This window comes from Phyllostomus hastatus, unplaced genomic scaffold (genome assembly GCF_019186645.2).
Source record: "Phyllostomus hastatus isolate PE091 unplaced genomic scaffold, TTU_PhHast_1.1 phas_scaffold_501, whole genome shotgun sequence".
NCBI classification, from domain to species: domain Eukaryota; kingdom Metazoa; phylum Chordata; class Mammalia; order Chiroptera; family Phyllostomidae; genus Phyllostomus; species Phyllostomus hastatus.
Genome location: NW_025334033.1, coordinates 9,294,793 through 9,315,201, shown reverse-complemented (window position 1 = coordinate 9,315,201; position 20,409 = coordinate 9,294,793). Strand labels below are relative to the sequence as shown.

The following is a 20,409-nucleotide window of genomic DNA, read 5'->3' as shown; positions in this document are numbered from 1 at the left end:
AGAAAACTATAGACCAATATCCTTCATGAAAATAGATGCAGAAGTCCTTAACAAAATATTAGCAAATAGGATCTAGAAATATATAAAAAGGGTAATACATAATTACCAAGTGGAATTTGTTCCAGGAATGCAAGTGTGGTTTAACATGTAAATGTAATGTATAATATTAACAGAATAAAGGAGAAAGATCATATGATTATCTCAATATCTACCAAAAATTTTTTGCCAAAATTATACATCCATTCATGGTATAAAACAAAATGAAACAAAGAAACAATAAGAAAAACCCACCTCTCAGCAAACTAAGGTTGGCAGAGGACTTTCTTTACCTAATAAAGGTCTTTAAAAAAATCTATTACTGGGACTTCCAGCCAAGATGGAGGTATAGGTAGATACACTTTGCTTCCTCACACAACCAAAAGAAGGACAACAACAAATCTGAAAACAAAAAACAACCAGAACTGACAGAAAATAGAACTGTATGGAAGTCTAATGACCAAGGAATTAAAGAAGAAACATTCATCCAGACTGGTAGGAAGGGTGGAGATGGGCAGCCAGGGTGGAGAAGATGTGCAGCAATGCAACAGACTAGGTGAGAGAAGCAGTGTCTGGAGGACTGTGTGGTCTTATATTCGTGTGCAGGTAAGTCATAGGAACAACTGGAGAGTGAGACAGACTGTGCAACCCAGGGTTCCAACGTGGGGAACTAAAGCTTTAAAACCTCTGACTGTAAAAACCTGTAGGGGTTGTGGCAGCAGGAGAAACCCCCAGCCTCACAGGGGTGTTCATTGGAGAGATCCACAGCATCCTAGAATGTACACAAACCCACCCACCTGGGAATCATCACCAGAAGTGACCAATTTGCTTGTGGGTAGCAGGGGAAGTGACTGAAAGCCAGCGAGAACTGACCGAGTAGCATTATTCCCTCTCTGACCCCATCCCCATTTACAGCACTACAATGCAGTGATGTGAGTTGCCCTATCCTGGTGAATACCCAATGTTCCTCCCCTTACAATGTAACAGGTGCATCAAGACAAAGAAATATGGCCCAAAGGAAAGAACAGATCAAAGCTCCAGACAAAGAACTAAGGAATAAGGAGATAGCCAACCTATCAGATGCAGAGTTCAAAAAACTGGTAATCAGGAAGCTCACAGAAATGGTTGAGTATGGTCACAAAATAGAGGAAAAAGTGAAGACTATGTAAAGTGAAATAAAGGAAAATATACAGGGAACCAACAGTGAAGAGAAGGAAACTGGGACTCAAGTTAACAATTTGGAACAGAAGGAAGAAATAAACATTCAACCAGAACAGAATGAAGAAATAAGAATTAAAAAAAAATGAGAGGCTTAGGAAACTATGGGACAACTTTAAATGTTCCAACATTTGAATCATAGGGGTGCCAGAAGGAGAAGAGGAAAAGAGCAAGAACTTGAAAACTTATTTGAACAAGTAATGAAGGAAAACTTCCAGAAGCTGGCAAAGGAAATACACTTCCAGGAAGTCCAGGAAGCTCAGAGAGTCCCAGAGAAATTGGACCCAAGAAGGAACATAGCAAGACACATCATAATTGTGTTACCGAAGATTAAAGATGAGAGAATCTTAAAAGCAGAAGAGAAAATGAGACAGTTACCTATAAAGGAGTTCTCATCAGACTGTCAGTTGATTTCTCAAAAGAAACTTTACAGGCAAGAAGGGGCTGGAAAGAAGTATTCAAAGTCATGAAAGGCAAGGACTTATATCCAAGATTACTCTATCCAACAAAGCTTTCATTTAGATTGGAAGAACAGATAAAGTACTTCCCAGATAAGGTCAAGTTAAAGGAGTTCATCATCACCCAGCCCTCATTATAGGAAATGTTAAAGGGACTTATCTAAGTAAAAGAAGATCAAAACTATGAACAGTAAAAGGACAACAAACTGACAACTCTCAACAAGGAAACCTAAGAAAGAAACAAAACAAAAACAAGCTAAGGAAACAACTAGAACAGGAACCACACAAATGGAGATCACATGGAGTATTATCAGCAGGGAGGGGGCAGGGAAAAATGGGGAAAAACTACAGGGAATAAGAAGCATAAGTGATAGGAACAAAATAGACAGGGGGAGGTCAAGAAGAGTATAGGAAATGAAAAAGCCAAAGAACTTATTTATATGTATGACCCATGGACATGGACTAAGAGGGAGGAATGCTGGGGGTGGGGGGCGGGGTGGTGATGCATGCAGTGTAGAGGGGAGGAGAAGGGAAAAATGGTACAACTGTAATAGCATAATCAATAAAATATACTTAAAATCTATTATTGAAACTAAAGGAAGAGACAACAAAAGAAAAAATAGATTAATTGTACTACTTGAAAATTTATGCTTCAAAACAATAAAAAGGCAAACCAAAGAATGGAAGAACATGTTTGTAGACCATACCTGGTAAAGGATTCACATCCAGGATATTGAATATATAGAGAACTCCTGGAATCCAACAACCAAAAGCAACTTGGTTAAGTAATGGGCAACATTCTTGGATAGACATTTCTCCAAAGAAAATATACAAATGGTCAATAAACACATGAAAAGATTCTCAACATCACTAATCACTAGAGAAATGAAAATCAAAAGTATAATGAGATACCATGTCACACCCAATAGGATATCTACTATTGAAAAACAGAAAATAATAAGTTTTGGCATGATGTGGAGAAACTAAAACCCTTGTACACCGTTGGTGGAAATGTAAAATGGTGCAGCTGCTGTGGAAAACAGTATGATGATTACTCAAAAAAATTAAACATAGAGTTACCTTATCATCCAGCAATTTCACTTCTGGGATATACACTCCAAAGAATTAAAAACAGAGGTGTTTTTTTTGTTTTTGTTTTTTGTTTTTAAGAGAGAGCAGCAGCAGCAATTTGTTGTTCCACTAATTTATGCATTCATTGGTTGTTTCTTGTATGTGCCCTGACCAGGAATAAACCTTGGCATGTCAGGATGATGCCCGAACCACCTGAGCTATCTGGCTAGGGCTGAAAACAGGGTCTTGAAGAGATATTTGTGTACCATGTTTATAGCACATTAATCACAGTAGATACAACCTGGAAACAACTCAAGGGTGCATTGATGGATGAGTGTATAAACAAAATGTAGAATATACATACAATAGAATGTCATTCAGCCTTAAAAAGGAAGGAAATTCTGACATATGCTACACCATGGATGAAAATTGAGCGCTTTATGCTAAATGAAATAAACCAGTCACACACACGCACAGAAAAAAACAAATATGAGGTACTTAAGGTAGTTAAAATTGTAGCGAGAGAAAGTAGAACAGTGGTTGTCAGGCTCTGGAGGGGAGGATGGAAGGAAGTTATTGTTTAATGGTTAAACAGTTTCCATTTTGCAAGATAAAATAATTCTGGAGATTAATGATGGTGGTGGTTGCAGAAAATATGAGTACACTTAATACCAGTAAACTATACATATAAAAATGAATGACATTATAAATTTCACATTATATGTATTTTCCACATTTTTAATTGGTAAAAAAAAAAACCCTGTTACTAACATCACACTTTTGCCCATGTGATTCAGAACAATGAGAGGATATCTGTTCTCCCATTAACAGCGCACTAGGGTTCAGTTTTCTCCATAACCTTGTCAGCACTTGTTTGTTGATTTGCTTATGATGGTCATTCTGACAGGTGTGAAGTGGTGTCTCATTGTGGTTTTAATTTGCATCTCTCTGATGGCTGGTGATGCTGAGCATCCTTTCATATGTCTCTGGGCTCTCTGTATGTCCTCCTTGGAGAAGTGTCTGTTCAGGTCCTTGGCCCATTTTTTAATTGTATTGTTTGTCTTCCTGGTTTGGAGTCATGTGAGTTCTTTATATATTTTGGAGATAAAATCCTTGTCCAGTGTATCACTGGCAAATATATTTTCCCATACAATTGATTCCCTTTTCATTTTGTTGATGTTTTATTTAGCCATGCAGAAACTTTTTAATTTGATATAGTCCCATTTGTTTACTCTTTCCTTTATATCCCTTGCTCTAGGGGACATATCGGTGAAAATACTACTACATGGGATATCTGAAAATTTCCTGCCTATGTTTTCCTCTAGGACTTTTATGGTAAAACACCAATTCAAAATACCCTATGCACCCCAGTGTTCATAGCAACATTACTTACAATAGCCAAGTGCTGGAAATAGCCTAAGTGCCCATCAGTAAATGAGTGGATCAAAAAATTGTGGTACATTTACAGATGGAATACTATGCAGCAGAAAGAAGGGAGAAACTCTCACCCTTAACAACAACATGGATAGAACTGGAGAGCATTCTGCTAAGTGAAATAAGCCAGGTGGTGAAAGACAAATACCATATGACCTCACCTATAGGTGGAACCTAATCAACAAAACAAGCAAGCAAAATAGAACCGGAGACATTTAAATAAAGAACAAACTGACAGTGACCAGAGGGCAGGAGGAGGGACATAACAGGGGAAAGAAGGGGCAAGGTCAAGTCAAGGAACATGTATAAAGGACCCATGGACAAAGACAACCTGGGTGGCGGGAGAGGATTGAATGTGGGATGTGGGGTGCGGCAGGGCAGGGGGGAATAATGGGGGATAGAGGGAGACAACTGTAATTGAACAGCAATAAAAGAAATTTAAAAAAAGAAAAAAAAAGGATACCTATTCTCACTACTTCAAGATTGTACTGTAGGTGCTAACTAGTGGAATAAGGCAAGAAGATAGAAAGTATACAGATTGGAAATTTTAAAAGCCAAATTCTATTTTTACATAACATGGTCATGCATATCAAATCCTAAGGAATCTACAAAAAGGTGCTAGAACCCTGAAGTGAATTTAGCAGTGTCACAGGGCATACTTTCAATATACAAAAATGTGAATATACCAAAAATACTGGAAATGAACAATGAGAAATAGACATTTAAAAGACAATAACATTTACAATAATGTCCAAAAACATAGCAAAGATAAATTTAATAACATATGTGCAAGATCTTTGTATTGAAAACTTTATAAAATATTGCCGAGAAAAATTTTAAAAGATGTAAATAAATGGAAAATATACCATGGAAGGCTCAGTATTGTTAATATACCAATTATTCCCAAATTGATCTATGTACTTATTGCAATTATAGTTGAAATCCAAGCAGAAAGTAACAAGGTGATTCCAATATTTATATGGAAATGAAAAGAACTTAGATTAGCTCAAATTATTAAAATGGAAGAATAAAGTTGGAAGGTTTTTACTATACAATTTAAGAACTTTAAAAGCAACAGTGATAAAAAAACAGTGTGGTATGGGTCGTAAATAGTCAAGAGATCAATGAAACAGAATATTGAGCCCAGAGATAGAGCTACACATATAAGGTCATTTTTTAAAAAGATTTACTTTATTTATTTTTAGAGAGAAGGGAAAGGAGGGAGAAAGAGAGGGAGAGAAACATCTATGTGTGGTTGCCTCTCATGCAGCCCCTACTGGGGACCTGGCCCACAACCCAGGCACGTGCCCTGACTGAGAATCGAACCAGCGACCCTTTGCTTCACAGTCTGGCACTCAATCCACTGAGCCACACCAGCCAGGGCTTAAGGCCATTTTTTATTTTGACTATGTGCCAAGGTAAACTCAATGGGGGCAAACTGTCCTTTTAATAAATGGTTGTAGAACAAATAGCTATCCATATGGAAAAGAATGAAGCCATTCTTTATCTTTTACCGTACAAAAAATGAACTCAAAATGAATCATAGCCCTGATTGTTGTGGTTCAGTGGGTTGGGTGTTTTCCCATAAACTGAAAGGTCTTTGGTTTGATTCCCAGTCAGGGCACATGCCTGGGTTGTGGGCCAGGTACCCAGCTGGTGGTATGTGAGAGGCAACCGATCGATGTTTCTGTCCCTCTTTTTCTCCCTTCTTTTCCCTCTCTCCAAAAGTCAATAAATAAAATCTTAAAAGAAAAAGAAGCAACCAATGAATGTGTAAATAAGTGAAACGGCAAATTGATATCTGTCTGTCTCCCTGTCTTTCCTCTCTCTCTCTAAAATTAATAGATGTATCCTTGGATGAGGATTAAAAAGAAGTTCAGTATTCACTTACCATACCAACTCCTAGATATTTATGCACCAATAAAGTGTTTTTTTTTAATTAAAAGAAAGACTAGCAATACAAGTCTTTCCTATAGCAGGATGGGAAGCAACCAGAACTATAAAATACACAACCACTTTAGAAGATAATTTGTTGATTTCTTATACAGTTATTGCCCCACAATCCACTCCCAGGGATTTATTTCAGGAGTACTGAAAGCATACATTTATACATATACTTGGAGACAAATGTTCATTACAGCTTTATTCTTTTTTTATTTTATTTCTCAATTACAGTTTACATTCAGTTTTATTTTGTATTAGTTTCAGGTGTACAGCATAGTGGTTAGAAAGTCATATGCTTACCTAGCAGGGGAGATACTCTGACCATGATGGCTTTACTCTTAATGGTCTTAAACTGGAACCTAAATGTCCAGCAATAGGCAAACGGGTAAATAAATAGTGGTGTATCCATACAGTCTGCTAGTGCTCAGCAATGGAAAGAAACAGACGAGGATACACACAGCATGGTTAACTCAAAACACTTTGCTGAGCAAAACAGCCAGGTATAAAAGGGCATGTAGTTCATGATTCTATTAAATGAAACTCTAGAAAAAACAAAACTCGTCGGTGGTGATAGAAGGCAGACCAGTGGCTGCTTGGGGCCAGGGACAGGAGTTGAAGAGTGACCGAAAAGGGCCACAAGGGAGCTTTTTCAGGCGACGTGAATGTTCCATATCTTGATTGTTGCGGTAGTTCCCCCAGTAGATCCATTCATCAAGACTGATTGAACTGTACCTGCATTTAATTGTGCATAAACTATACCTCAATAAAGTCTATTTTAAAAGCATGTGTAAGCCACTGGTCTGGTGGGTATAGGGGAAATAATCATTAGAATTACAGCATTTTATTAAATAATATCAATGAAGAGAAGCAGCAAATATATGTTGCTAATATAGTCAGGTAAAATTTAAACAGAATGTAAAAAGAAACAGTAATACACACACATGGTTATAAAATAAATAGTATGGAAGGGCATATAATGAAAATAAATACCCTCCCACCCCATTTTTTCCTCAACCTCAGTCATTTTCCCCAGAGGCATCTACTTTTAATATTTTAATCCCCACCCTCCTCTTTTTCCTCAATGAACTAGAGTGTAAACTGGTAGATATGAAACAGTGGATGAAAGGCATTTAATTGGGATATAAACCAGAAGGGCCAGTAAATTATGCCTAAGGCTGCTGATCTCTCCACATGGCAACAAATAGCTTCTCTGATTTGTACGAGACACTTCCACATTCTGGAGTTCTCCAGTTCCCCAAAGTACATTCTTGTTTATAACTCGAAAGCCACCTGACTGCTAAACCCTGAATGTTTTAAATAAAAATCTTTGTAATGGAAACAAATTTTAATGAAAACATTCCTCAGGAAGAGCCAAAACTGTAAGTTCCAGGAATGAGGGAAGCAGGGAAAGAAGTTCTGCTCCTTATTGTGTAACTTGTTGGGATGCCATCCATAGTTTGCTTTTCGAGAAGCCATTGAAATAGAAAAATCTTGGTAGAGGAAAGAAAACCCTTCCTCTGCTCTTCCTTCTGAGAAGGCGATCCTAAAAGAAATGAATGTAAATAAAACTACTACAGGTATGAGGTGCACATAACTCATACTCACCTTTAAAATAGAGAACATCAAACTGCAGTTTTCAAGCTGCCTTACTACAGTGTCTTACATGGTAGGCTTCATTTGTGCATTCATTAACCATTTTCAAGGGCCTTTTTGGAGGCAGGTGCTGGCTGGACTGGCTTGAGGAGGAATTAGAGATAAAAAGACACAATCTTTCTTCACACAAAACTTAAGAGTCTAGTGGGAGATGTACAAAAAGTTAAAATAGAGCCCTGACCAGTGTGACTCAGTTGGTTGGGCATCTGGCAAAGGGAAAGTTTGCGGGTTGGATTACCAGCCACGGCATATACCTGGGTTGTGGGTTTGTACCCAGTCGGGTGCATAGGAGAGAAAACTGATAGATGTTTCTCTCACATCAATGTTTCTCTCCCTCTGTTTCTTCTTCCCTTCCCCTATCTCTAAAAATAAATAATGTCTCAAAATATTACAATAGAAACAATAGTTGTGTTCAAGGTATACCAGTGCACTGGTTGGGGGTGGGGTAGGAACAGGGAAGGCAACGTAGCCTTGGAGAAGACATAGCACTTGGCCTGCAACTGAGATCTGTGTCAACAGTCTTCTTAGGAGGTAGGGTAAAGGTGCATTTAGGGTACAAGAACTATAAGGAATATGCTATTGCGAGAGAGGAAAACATAGCACATGATGGTGAGAGGTAAGGCTGGAAAATAGGGTCCATGTGCCTGTTATGGTTTTTTTTGGTCATAAGCAAAAGAACTGACTTGGCAAATGTAAACAAAAAGAGAATTTATTGGAAAGATGAGTAGCTCACAGAAATGAAGGGAAGCTGGAGAACTAGGCTTGGAAATAGGACCAAGGGCAGCTGCAGAAGTCTAGGCAGCAGGAACTACTCAACTGTCTGTCAGAATGAGTGATCACCAATACATTTTTTCAGCCCTGCATAACTTGACTCAGGATTCGAAATCCTGAGACAGTGTAATTGACCTTATATCATGGACCCGCCCATCTAGGGCATTCTGATTAATTGTCCTACCAACACTGCCCTGAATGGGGAATAGGTAATTCCCAAAAGAAATCTAAGTGTGCCACCAAAGGAAGGGGGAATTAAGGATATACCTTGTGTATTTAGGTTTTATCCTACAGACTATAGAAAACCATTGAAGAATTATGAATAAAAGAACTAAGATGATTAGAAATGTAGATTTTAGAACATCCTGGTTTTCTTGTTTTCTTTTTTAATATATTTGAGTGATTATGCTATTACAGTTGTCCCATTCCCTGCCCCACCCTTTATTCCCCTCCGCCCTGAATGTCTCCTCCTACCCACATTCCTCCCCTTTAGTTCATGTCCATGGGTCATACATATAAGATCTTTGGCTTCTACATTTCCTGTATTATTCTTAACATCCCCATGTCTGTTTTCTACCTACCATCTGTGGTATGGTATCTACTTATTCTCTGTACCTTTTCCCCCTCTCTCTCTCCCTCCCACTCCCCTGCTGGTAACCCTCCATGTGATCTCCATTTCTGTGATTCTGTAGAACATCCTCGTTTTAAATTGGAGGATGGATTGAAATGGCAGCAAGAATAGTATGATATAGGCTTGGATAAAAACTCTTGCTTTGATTCAAGTGGGAGATGGTGAATGCTTGAATTTGACAGGGATACAGAAGTTGATAGGATGGACAGGAATACACAAATGAAAGATATTTAATCTACATACTATAATCTCTCTCTCTCTTACCTTCATTTAGTCTTAGTTCTACAAGGAGCTATATACTTAATGTTTACCAATGGTTCTTATGCCAACAACTCTAGTCATTTTGATCGTCTGAAACTCTTCCTCTAGTAGATTCATTAGCAGGGGCTCATTGGAGGAATATTCACTGAGTTCTTTCATGATATAAAAATTTATCTGTGCCCTTTATAGTTAAAGATCAGTTTTGCTAGCTATAAAATCTGTGATTCATATTTTCTCTCCTTGAGTGTCTTAGATATGTTATTTCATTTCCTTCTGGCACAAAATGTTGCTCTTGAATCTAAATATACTAATCTAATTTTATTTCTAATTTTATGTCATGTGGTCTTGTCTATATTCTTAAAATATTTTTTCTTTTTTTTTAAACCCATGTAATTTTACTAGATTATATCTTGGTGTTGGTCATTCTTTGTTCCTATTTTAAGATGCCTGATGTGCTTTTTCAATATATAGTTTTGCTTTGTTTTTTAAATATTTTATTTCTTTTTAGAGAGAGGAGGAGGTGAGAAAGAGAGGGAGAGAAACATCAATGTGTGGTTGCTTCTCACATGCCCCCCACTGGGGATGCAGCCAGCAACCCAGGCATGTGCCCTGGACTGGGAATCGAACCGGCGACCCTTTGGTTTGCACACCCGCGCTCAATCCACTGAGCTACACCAGCCAGGGCTCAATATGTAGTTTTAGGCTTGTTTGATTTTTTGTTGATTTTAGAGAGATAAGGGAAGGGAGAGAGAGAGAGAAACATCAGTTTATTGTTCCACTTACTTACCCATTCATTGGTTGTTTCTTGTATGTGCCCTGATCGAGGACTGAATCCACAACTTTGGCGTATCGGGACAATGATCTAACCAACTGAGCCACCTGGCCAGAGCCAGCTTGGTTGTTTTTTAAATTTTAGGAAAGCTTCATTGAATTATATTTTTAGTATTTGTTTTCTTCTTTGTTTTTATTCTTTAAGGACTTCTATTAGCTGTGTGTTAAATTTTCTTCGCCTGTCATCAATATTTGCAACTTTCTCTCTTCCTTAGTTTTCTTTATTTCTTTTTTATTCAAAGAATACTCATCACTTTCATTTTCTTTTTCATAATACATCATTTGTTTTTATTTGCTCTTGTGTTCATTCTAGTTTAGTCTTTATTTTTAAAATGGTTTTTAAAATTTTGTATTTCTATTTCTTTTGGGGGGTTCTGTCACCTCATTTCTGAATATTTCTAATTCTGACTTATGTTCTTTCATTTCTTGAATAATATTCTTGATGCTTTTTAGCATTTTGTACAATCATACATTAACATGTTAATCTTTTAAAAAAATATTTCTTTTAGGCATGATTTCATTGGGATGTTATTCTACTCTCTATTATCTCTCTTTTTTTCTTATAAGCTTGTCTGGCATCGGAGTAGCACACTTTTCTGTTACCCATCTTTATGGGAAATTAGTTTTCCCAAAATTTTGGGAGGAGGCTTGGTTTGACTGTCTCTTTTTAAACTTCGCAGAGCTCCCTCTTTTGCTGTTTTCGTCTAGTGTTAAAATGATGATGCTTTGATTTCTGAGATTTCCTGGTTCTATTTTCCTGCCCCACTTTCGTCTGGACTTCCTCTTTCCTTTTTCCTTGTTTTCCCTACCCGGCTCTGTTTTGGTTCCATTTCCAGCAGTTTCTTCCCAGTGTGGGACCCTGTGTTGGCAACCACGGTTGGTTATTTTCTAAAGTGTAGGGTCTAAACTGCTCCAGACTATGTAGACCTTCATGCTGTGAGATCCTTATTCTCACTTGCTCTTAGGGTTTTGCACTTAACACTTTCTAGTAAATACCTATTGGCTATTTTAGGTTCTTTTTAGGGCTGTCAAGTGCCTCAATGTTTCCTGTTGCTTTTTTTCATACACAGATAACAGTAGCTCTTGGTGGTTCGCGCACCCACTCCCCACCACCTGCTTCTAATTTCAGGTTTATGGGATACTTGGTCCCCTAGTTTTGTTGTAAATATTGTTCAAAGGTTTTGGGTTTTGCAATCTAACTATTGTGTTTTTGTGGGGGAATTTGGAAAGATCTAAAAACTGTGTCACCATAACCATGGCTACCATCTTCTCAGAATCTTGGTACATACTTTTATTTTCACCGAAAGGTCTAATACCGTGGCTTGTTCTGAAGAAAGTCAGCTGCCGTATCAGAACACTCAGGCAGCTCTGTGGAGAGGTCAACCTGGCAGAGCACTGAGAACTCCAGCCAGCGTCCTTTGATGAACTATGTCCTGCCAGCAACCACATGAGTGAGTCTGGAAGTGCACCCTTCCAGTCAGCCTGCAGGGCCCAGCTTGACTGAAACCTCAAGAGAGACTTTGAACCAGAGCTACCCAGATAAATGGATCCTGAATTCCTGGTGTTCAGAAACTGTGAGATGATTGCTGCTTTAAGTGCTAAGTTTGTGGGGTAGTTTGTTACTGAGTTACAGAGAACAAATTACACTTATGAGCAGATGATCCCACTTTGTAGGCCTAGATGTTTTGCTGACTACAGTGATGTTTTTCAACATTTTATTATAGAAAATTTCAAACATGCAGCAAAGACACAAGATTTTACAGTGAACACCCATATATCCACTACCTGGATTCTATCAGATTTTTTCTGTGGCTTTTAATGGCATCATGTAGAACTTGTAGGAAAACATTTCGCTGGAAACATTTAAAAATATTTACCAAATTACGGACTCTAAGATTGTCACTTTTTAAGGCAAACTCTTCCCCTTTTCAGTCAGTTCTGCTTATTTAAATATTCTTCCTTATTTGAGTTTAAATTTGTTTTACTTATTGTTTCATCTGTTAATCCTCCCATGGTGCCATGGTAGATAAATTCCTTCCCTCTCCCAAATGATAGCCATTTGACTATTTGGAAAGAATGTTACGACTTCTCTGACTCCCCCTTTCTCTGTAGTTCATTTCTGGCTCTTCCCCTGTTCTCCAGCTCCTGCTCCTGCTGTTTTTCAGCTGTTTTTCAGCTGATTCCAGCTGACGGGAAGCACTGGGAGAGGATTAGAGGGCAGGAGAAGCCAGGATCTTCACACAGCACCCCCATTTCTGCCTGGCATGGAATCGCCAACAATGGCTGCATCTGCTTCTCGGCTCCGTTACCAGCCTGAAGTCCTGCCACAGTTTCAGCCTGGACAGGGTGACCCTGGCCCCAGTAATACTACTTCCTGTCTTTGTTCCTCCAGCCTAGGTGTAGCAGAGTCTTCCTTCTGTCAATAATCTCTGGACTGCCTCGCCATCCACTGTTGGCTTCTCAACTCCCACATCAGCCATGGAATTAATTTCCTGCATTAAATTCCCTCTGTTTCAAATACTTAGAGTGTTTTCTGTGTTCCTGGTTAGATCCTGACTGATAGAGGGGTATCCCACACAATTTTTGAGGAAGAGATGTCATAAGAGGGTACCCGTGGTGTTTATCACTATCATCTCTGATTTCTCCCAGAGACAGGAAATTATATTGCATGGATATGTTGTCTTATCTGTGACCTGCCACCCAGGTAACACCTGGAGGTCTGAGGGAAACCCCTGTTTTCAGAGAAGCAGTGGGAATTAGATGATGAAAATTTACAATCATGATATTTTGGAAAACCACTTATGAGTGAGTTGTAACTATAGGAAATGAAGTGGTCTTTAGAATATCTTGTAAATGAGATGAGAAGAAACTTGATAACCAATGAGGAATTAGAGTATTAAAGTCAGGGAGGTGACCAAAAAGCTGAATGTCCATTGAGAAGCTTCCTTCAGTAACAAAATAAGAAGGCCCAGTCATGATGCAGTGTGAACACCTGCAGGGCCTTGTGACTCACTGCTGCTGTTTAAACACAACAGGAAGGTCGACGGGTCACCCAGAAGTAATGGTTCTCATTCTATAACATCGGTTAAATATTCTATTTATTGTCATGTTTCTAAAATATCAAGTGTGTCATTATTATTTTCATTCATCTCCATCTATACCGTAGGCACTGAATAAATAGTAAGAATTAGAGAATGAGGAATAAATGCATGAATTTCAAAAATGTTTCTGGAAATCACCATAATGCAACTCTGATCTAAGTGTTAAATATAATAGTGGAATAAATATTTAAAAAGAAAAAAAATGTGTAAGTCTCTAAAGGATGAAGGAATTCTGACTAATCAACAGCAGTGATGAATTATAAATAGTGGACCTTGCCAGATTGATGTGAGTGGTTTTCTGGGGGGTTTTTGGATTATGAATTCCAGGAACAAGAGAAGAAAAGTGTTAGATATTCTAAGGCATTTTGATCTAGCATCTTGTGAAATCTCAATTACGAAATTAAACTATAGTGACTTCCAGGTGAGAGTGGTAACTGGAAACTTTCAAGGAAGATTTAGAGGAAAAAATGAGCAATGACAGGAAATTTTTAAAAAACTTTTTAATTGTGAAATATACATAGACATTTAGATAATAAAAATGTACTGTTTAAAGAAAATCTAAAGGGAACACTCTGTTCAACATCCCAAACATGGCCGGTACCATGGGCTCTGACCTTGTTGTGCCCGTTGCCCTTCCCCTCTCCCACTCCTGGTGACGGCTGTTGCCCTGACTTCTATGGCAATCATGTCCTTGCTTTTTTTATTTTTAAAGTGTCGCCATCCACCTATGAATTCCCCAAAAGGAAAGTAGCTTTGCCTCTTTTGAACTTTGTTTAGATGAATTCAGACTATATGTATTATTTTGTACCTGGCTTTTTATTCAATATTATTTTGTTATCATATGTTGTGTGTGTTAATGCCATACCCATTCTCATTGCTGTGTGGCATCCCATCCTTGGTATATGAAAGGATACGGTCAGTGCCGCTTGCTCTCTGGCACCATTTGCTGAGCAGGCCACTGACCTTGTTAAACATAAACATAAACATAAACATAAACATTTACTCTTTGGAGCTTACATCCCCAGGACTGGAAATTACTGGAAAGCAAGAACAAAATGTGACTAACCACTTCCTATAGCCAGGGGCAGAAGACAGCCCTGGAACAATCTGCAGCCTGGTGTTACAACGCCCCCAGCAGCCCAGCGGCCTCACCACAGCAAACCCCCACACATTTTTAATCCAATTATGATCCAGTAAAAGCTCAAAGCCCCCACCCACCAGTGCTGGCGTATCTCTCCACACCAAGTCCCTCTCCTTTCTTGACGAGTGAATAAAGATTTTCAGTACACTTTCTTCTCTTTGTGAACTCTTTCACAGCCCACGTCACTGACCACCCTAACAATGTACACCACAATTTATCTACTCTATTGTTGTGTATTAGCTTTGCTACAGTAAACAACCTCGCAGTCTCACTGGCTTCAATAACAAACATTTGCTTCTTGCTCTTTTTTTAAAGATTTTATTTATATATTTTTGGAGAGAGGGGAAGGGAGGGAGAAAGAGAAGGAGAGAAAGATCAATGTCTGAACCCACAACCCAGGCATATGCCCCAACCAGGAATCAAACCAGTGACCTTTGACTTTGCAGATGACACCCAGACAACTGAGCCACACCAGTCAGGGCTGCTTCCTGCTCTTGATACTTGTAAGTTGTATCAACTAAAGTTCCTTTCCATATGTTTTGTCATTTCAGGATACAGACTAAAGAAGTAAACTCTGTCTGGGACATGAGTTTTTGTGACAGTGGTAGGAGCAATAGCTCAGGCAGAAACCCATGAAGACTATAATGAATGTTATGTGTGTGTGTGTGTATACGCACATAACATTCATTATATATTATGTCTGCTCTCCTTATATTGGCCAAAGTATGTCTCATGGCCAAGCCGAAAGTCAGTTAGGTGGTGAGTATAGTCCTCCCACAGGAGGCAAGGCAAGGCACGTGGTGGGGAGTGATACACAGTTCTTTTCAAAGGAGAGGTGGTGTAGTTAGCCACCACTGTCAAGGTTCTCGTGTTTGGTCATCACAAAGCATTACTATGAATTTCTTGTGCATATATCCTGATGTAAATGAGTGTGAATTTTTCCAGGAGTACAATTGCTGGTTATATACATTTTCAACTTTATTAGACTGTGTCAAATTGTTTTGCAAAATGGTTTCACAAATTTATACACTAACAGTGTATAAGAGTTCCAAATGTGCCACATTCTCACTTATAGTCTTTTTAAATTTCAGGTAAAATAACTTGGTGAGTAAGTAGTTGTAGCTTGGTGTGGTTTCAATTTTCATTTCCCCAGGTACTAATGAGATTAAATACTCTTTCATGTGTTAATTGGCTAGGAATTTTTAAGTGCTTGTTCCAATATTTTGTCCATTTTTCTGTTGAGCATGTGTCTTTCACTTAATGAGTTTGTAAAGTCTTTGTCAGACATGGTATTGTGAATATCCTCTCCTGCTCTTTTGCTTCTGTTTTCACTTGTAATGGTATCTTTGCTGGATAGAAGTTTTTAACTTTGATGATTCCAATATATCTGCTTTCTTTCATAGTTTGTGTTTTCTTGTCTTGTTTAATAAATCTTTTTTTTCTGTTTTTTGTTTTTTTATTTATTTTTTAGAGAGGGAAGGGAGGGAGAAAGAGAGAGAAACATCAATGTATGGTTGCTGGGGGCTGTGGCCTGCAACCCAGGCATGTGCCCTGACTGGGAATTGAACCTGCAACACTTTGGTTCACAGCCCACACTCAATCCACTGAGCTACACCAGCCAGGGGAAGAAATATTTTTTTTTTAACTCAAAGCATTTGAAGATATTTCTTTTGTGATGTTTCTTTTTTAAATATATTTTATTGATTATGCTATTACAGTTGTCCCATTTCCCCCTTCACTCCCCTCCACCCTGTACACCTTCTCCCACCCACATCCCCCCCTTTAGTCATGTGCATGTGTCAGACTTATAAGTTCTTTAGCTTCTACATTTCCCATACTATTCTTACCCTCCCCCTATCTATTTTCAACCTACAATCTATGCTACTTATTCTCTGTACCTTTCTCCCCTCTCCTCTTCCTACTCCCCTGTTGCTAACCCTCCATGTGATCTCCATTTCTGTGGTTCTGTTCCTGTTCTAGTTGTTTGCTTAGTTTCTTTTGCTTTAGGTGTAGTTGTTAGTAATTGTGAGCTTGCTGACCTTTTACTATACATGTTTTCTTTTAATCTTCTTTTCTTAGATAAGTCCTTTTAACATTTCACAAAATAAGGGTTTGGTGATGATGAACTCCTTTGACTTGACCTTATCTGGGAAGCACTTTATCTGCCCTTCCATTCTAAATGAAAGCTTTCCTGGATAGAGTAATCTGGGATATAGGTCCTTGTCTTTCATGACTTGGAATACTTCTTTCCAGCCCTTTCTTGCCTGTAAGGTCTCTTTTGAGAAATCAGCTGACAGTCTGATGGGAACTCCTTTGTAGGTGACTGTCCCCTTATCTCTTGCTGCTTCTAGGATTCTCTCCTTCATTTTTACCTTGGCTAATGTAATGATAATGTGCCTTGGTGTGTTTCTTCTTGGGTCCAACTTCTTTGGGACTCTCTGAGCTTCCTGGATTTCCTGGAAGTCTATTTCCTTTGCCAGAATGGGGAAGTTCTCCTTTATTATTTGTTCAAATACATGTTCAATCTGTTGCTTTTCCTCTCCCCTTCTGGTACCCCTGTAATTTGGATGTTGGAACATTTAAAGATGTCCTGGAGGTTCCTAAGCTTCTCCTTGTTTTTTTTTTTTTTTTGAATTCTTATTTCCTCATTCTTTCCTGTTTGGTTGCTTTTTCTTCCTTCTGGTCCACTCTATTGTTTTGAGTCCCAGTTTCCTTCCTATCACTATTGGTTCTCTATGCATTTTCCTTCATCTCTTTTATGGTAACCTGCATTTTTTTCATCTAATTTGTGCCCAAAATCAACCAATTCTGTGAGCTTCCTGATCACCAGTGTTTTGAACTGTGCATCTGATAGATTGGCTATCTTTCGGTCGCTTAAAATGATGAGTCCTGGGACATTGATCTGTTCTTCTGTTTGAGACACGTCTCTCCCTCTCCCTCTCCCTCTCTCTCTCTTTTTTTTGGGGGGGCGGTCTGGTCACTCCTGTCACGGTGAGGGGCGGAGCATTAGGTGTTCACAGGGCTGGGCGCCCCAGTCGCTAGATTGTGACGTTGTATGTGGGGGCAGGGGCGAAAAATGGCGGTAGCTCTGTTCTCATGGGACCTCAGTCCCTTCTCTGGGATCCTGGGTTGTGTGCTCTGCCCTGCTCCACAGTCGCCGCCTCACTGGGTCTACCAGCTGCCACTTGGGTACTCAGGGTCCATCCACTGCGATCTTGTGCACCCCAGATGCCTTACATGCCCCCAGTTGCCTTATGCGCCCAACTCTGTTCTCCGAGCCGTGCCCGTGCCACGCCCTGCGCCCAGTGGCTCCTCTCCAGCCCTCCTACCGGTCTGGATGAATGGGTCTATTTGAACTTCTTGGCTGTCCGACTTCCATTCAGATAAATTCTCTATCAGTTCTGGGTGTTATTCTCCCTCTAAATTGTTGTTGTTCCAATCTTGCTTGTGCGTGGAGGTACGGTGCATCCACTCATGCCTCCATCTTGGCCAGAAGTCTCTGTGATGTTTCTTTTGTTTTGCCACTCACATGTAGGTCTATAATACACCTGGGATTGACTTTTAAATATAGTATGAGGTATGGATCCAACTTTATCAGTTTCCATATGCAGATACTTAACTGTTTGGCGCCATTTATTGAAAAACTGGGGTACTCCCTCTCGTAGATACAATGTTGCTACATGCTTTGCACCCAGAACTTACGTCCGCTGCTGGGTTCTCCTGTTTATTGGATTTTTGTCTATTGTATGTCAATAACGCACTGTCTTTAATTATTGTAGCTTTATAATAGATCTTGATATTGCAAAACAACAATTCATTCTTCCTCTTCAAAAGTATGTTGGCTCTTGTTGGCCTTTTGCATATCCATAAAAATGTTAAATGTGTAAATTCCACAAAACTTTTGAACTGTTGATTGATATTGTAGTGAATCTACTAATTACTCTGAGGAAAATTGGCATTGTTACTGAATTGTGAATTCTAAACCATGAATTTGACATATCTCTATTTATTTAGGTTTTCTTTAACACCTCTCTGTGAAGCTTTATGCTATCCCCTATAGAGGTCTCACACATCTGTGTATAGAGAAGATGGTGTGGCACATCGAAGGTACTCCATAAATGGTTGCTTAATAAACAAATAGGCAAATCCATAGAGACAAAAAGTAGATTAGTGATTGCCAGGGGCTGGGGGCAGGAGGAAGAGGAGTGACTGCTACGGACGCAGGATTTCTTTTGGGGAGGTGATGAAAATGTTCAAGATTTAGATAAAGATGATGGCTGCACAACCTTGTGAATGTACTAAAAATCACTCAATTGTGCACTATAATGGTAAATTTTATAAATGAAGTATAGCTCAAATTTTATTTCTAACAAGATAAATTATTATTAATGCCATCCTCTAAGTACAGATAAACAGTCCTTAGGTAGAATAGAACTTTATGACTACAACTCATTATGTAATCCATATCCCAAGCTGATAAATAACCATGTCATTTCCTTAGTAGTCAAGGCCTTGTGGGTAAGGGTTTGAGATGATACATACTTTTTTCCCCTTTTCATTAAGGCTTTAATTTTAGAATAGTTTAGGCTCACAGAAAAATTGAGCAAAGGCACAGAGGTTTCCCATATACTCCCTGCCCTCACACATGCACAGCCTACCCCATAATCAACATTCCCCCGGCAGAGTGATTCACTGATTACAGTTAATGAATGTACACTGGCACTTCATCGTCCCCCTAAGTCCATAGTTTACACAGGTTTCACTCACGGTGTTGTACATTCTGTGGGTGAGGTCAAATCTTTAGTGCCATGTATCCATCGTGATGGCATGATATGGAATATTTTAAATGCCCTAAAAATTCTCTATGCTCTGTTTATTCATCCTTCTTCCTGCCCCCTCCACCCAGACCTAACTCCTGCCATCCACTGGAATTTTTACTCTCTCCCTAGTTTGCCTTCTCCAGAATGTCATGTAGCTGGACTCATACAGTATGTGGCCTTTTCAGATTGGCTGCTGTCACTTAGTAATATACATTTAAATTTCCTCTATTTTTTCTTTTCTCTCTTTTTTTAACTTTTATTAGTATTTATTTCATGCTGAATTTACTCCTGAGCCATAAGTTTTTATTTGTTCAGTTTCTTCTGGGACATCTTACTCTTTTGTGCAACCTCCTCTCCTGGCTCAGGAACAACCCGCTCTTAGGAGGGAGTGTCTCAGTGCGGCAGGGAGAGCTCCTGTGTGGGTTCACCTGCCCGTGAGCTCTGTAAGTTCTATGCTGCATCTTGGGAGCTTTGTTCACCTGGATGTGTTCAAGGCCCAGAGAATCCACATCTGCGCCCTTAAGTTCAGCATTACTCTCTGCACTTTTAAGCATGTGCAGCAAAAACTCAGCATTCTTTTTGGGCTACCAACCCTGTGTCTGGCCCCTCTGTTTGGCCTGGGCATGCCTGCCGACCCCACCATTGTAACGACAGAATGGCACACATTGCTTCTGTAAAGTGACACAATTCGAGTATGTGGTGACTTTTTGGATGTGCATACCCTTGATGGCCCAGGCAGTTTCATGAGTGTTCTTAAAGTGAACATGAAGATTTGAACCTCACATTTTGCATGATTTTGTGGGGTTTTCTGGGTAAAATGAAGAGTGAACCATTTTCAGAGATCAGCTCTGGCTGCTTTCGGGAAGAGCTCCTCCATGTCTTTTTATGACTTAATAGCTCACTTTTTAGTTATATCTTATTGATTATGCTATTACAGTTGTCCCAATATTTCCCCCTTTGCCCTCCACCACTCAGCACCCCCCATTATCTCTGGCAGTCCCCTATGCCTTTGTTCATGTCTGTGGGTCATGCATGTAAG

At 39.2% G+C, this 20,409-nt stretch overlaps 1 pseudogene; it reads right to left on the bottom strand.

Moving 5' to 3' along the window:
* Nucleotides 1-19,652: 19,652 nt before the first annotated feature.
* Nucleotides 19,653-20,203, bottom strand: LOC123808568 (annotated as a pseudogene).
* Nucleotides 20,204-20,409: the final 206 nt, after the last annotated feature.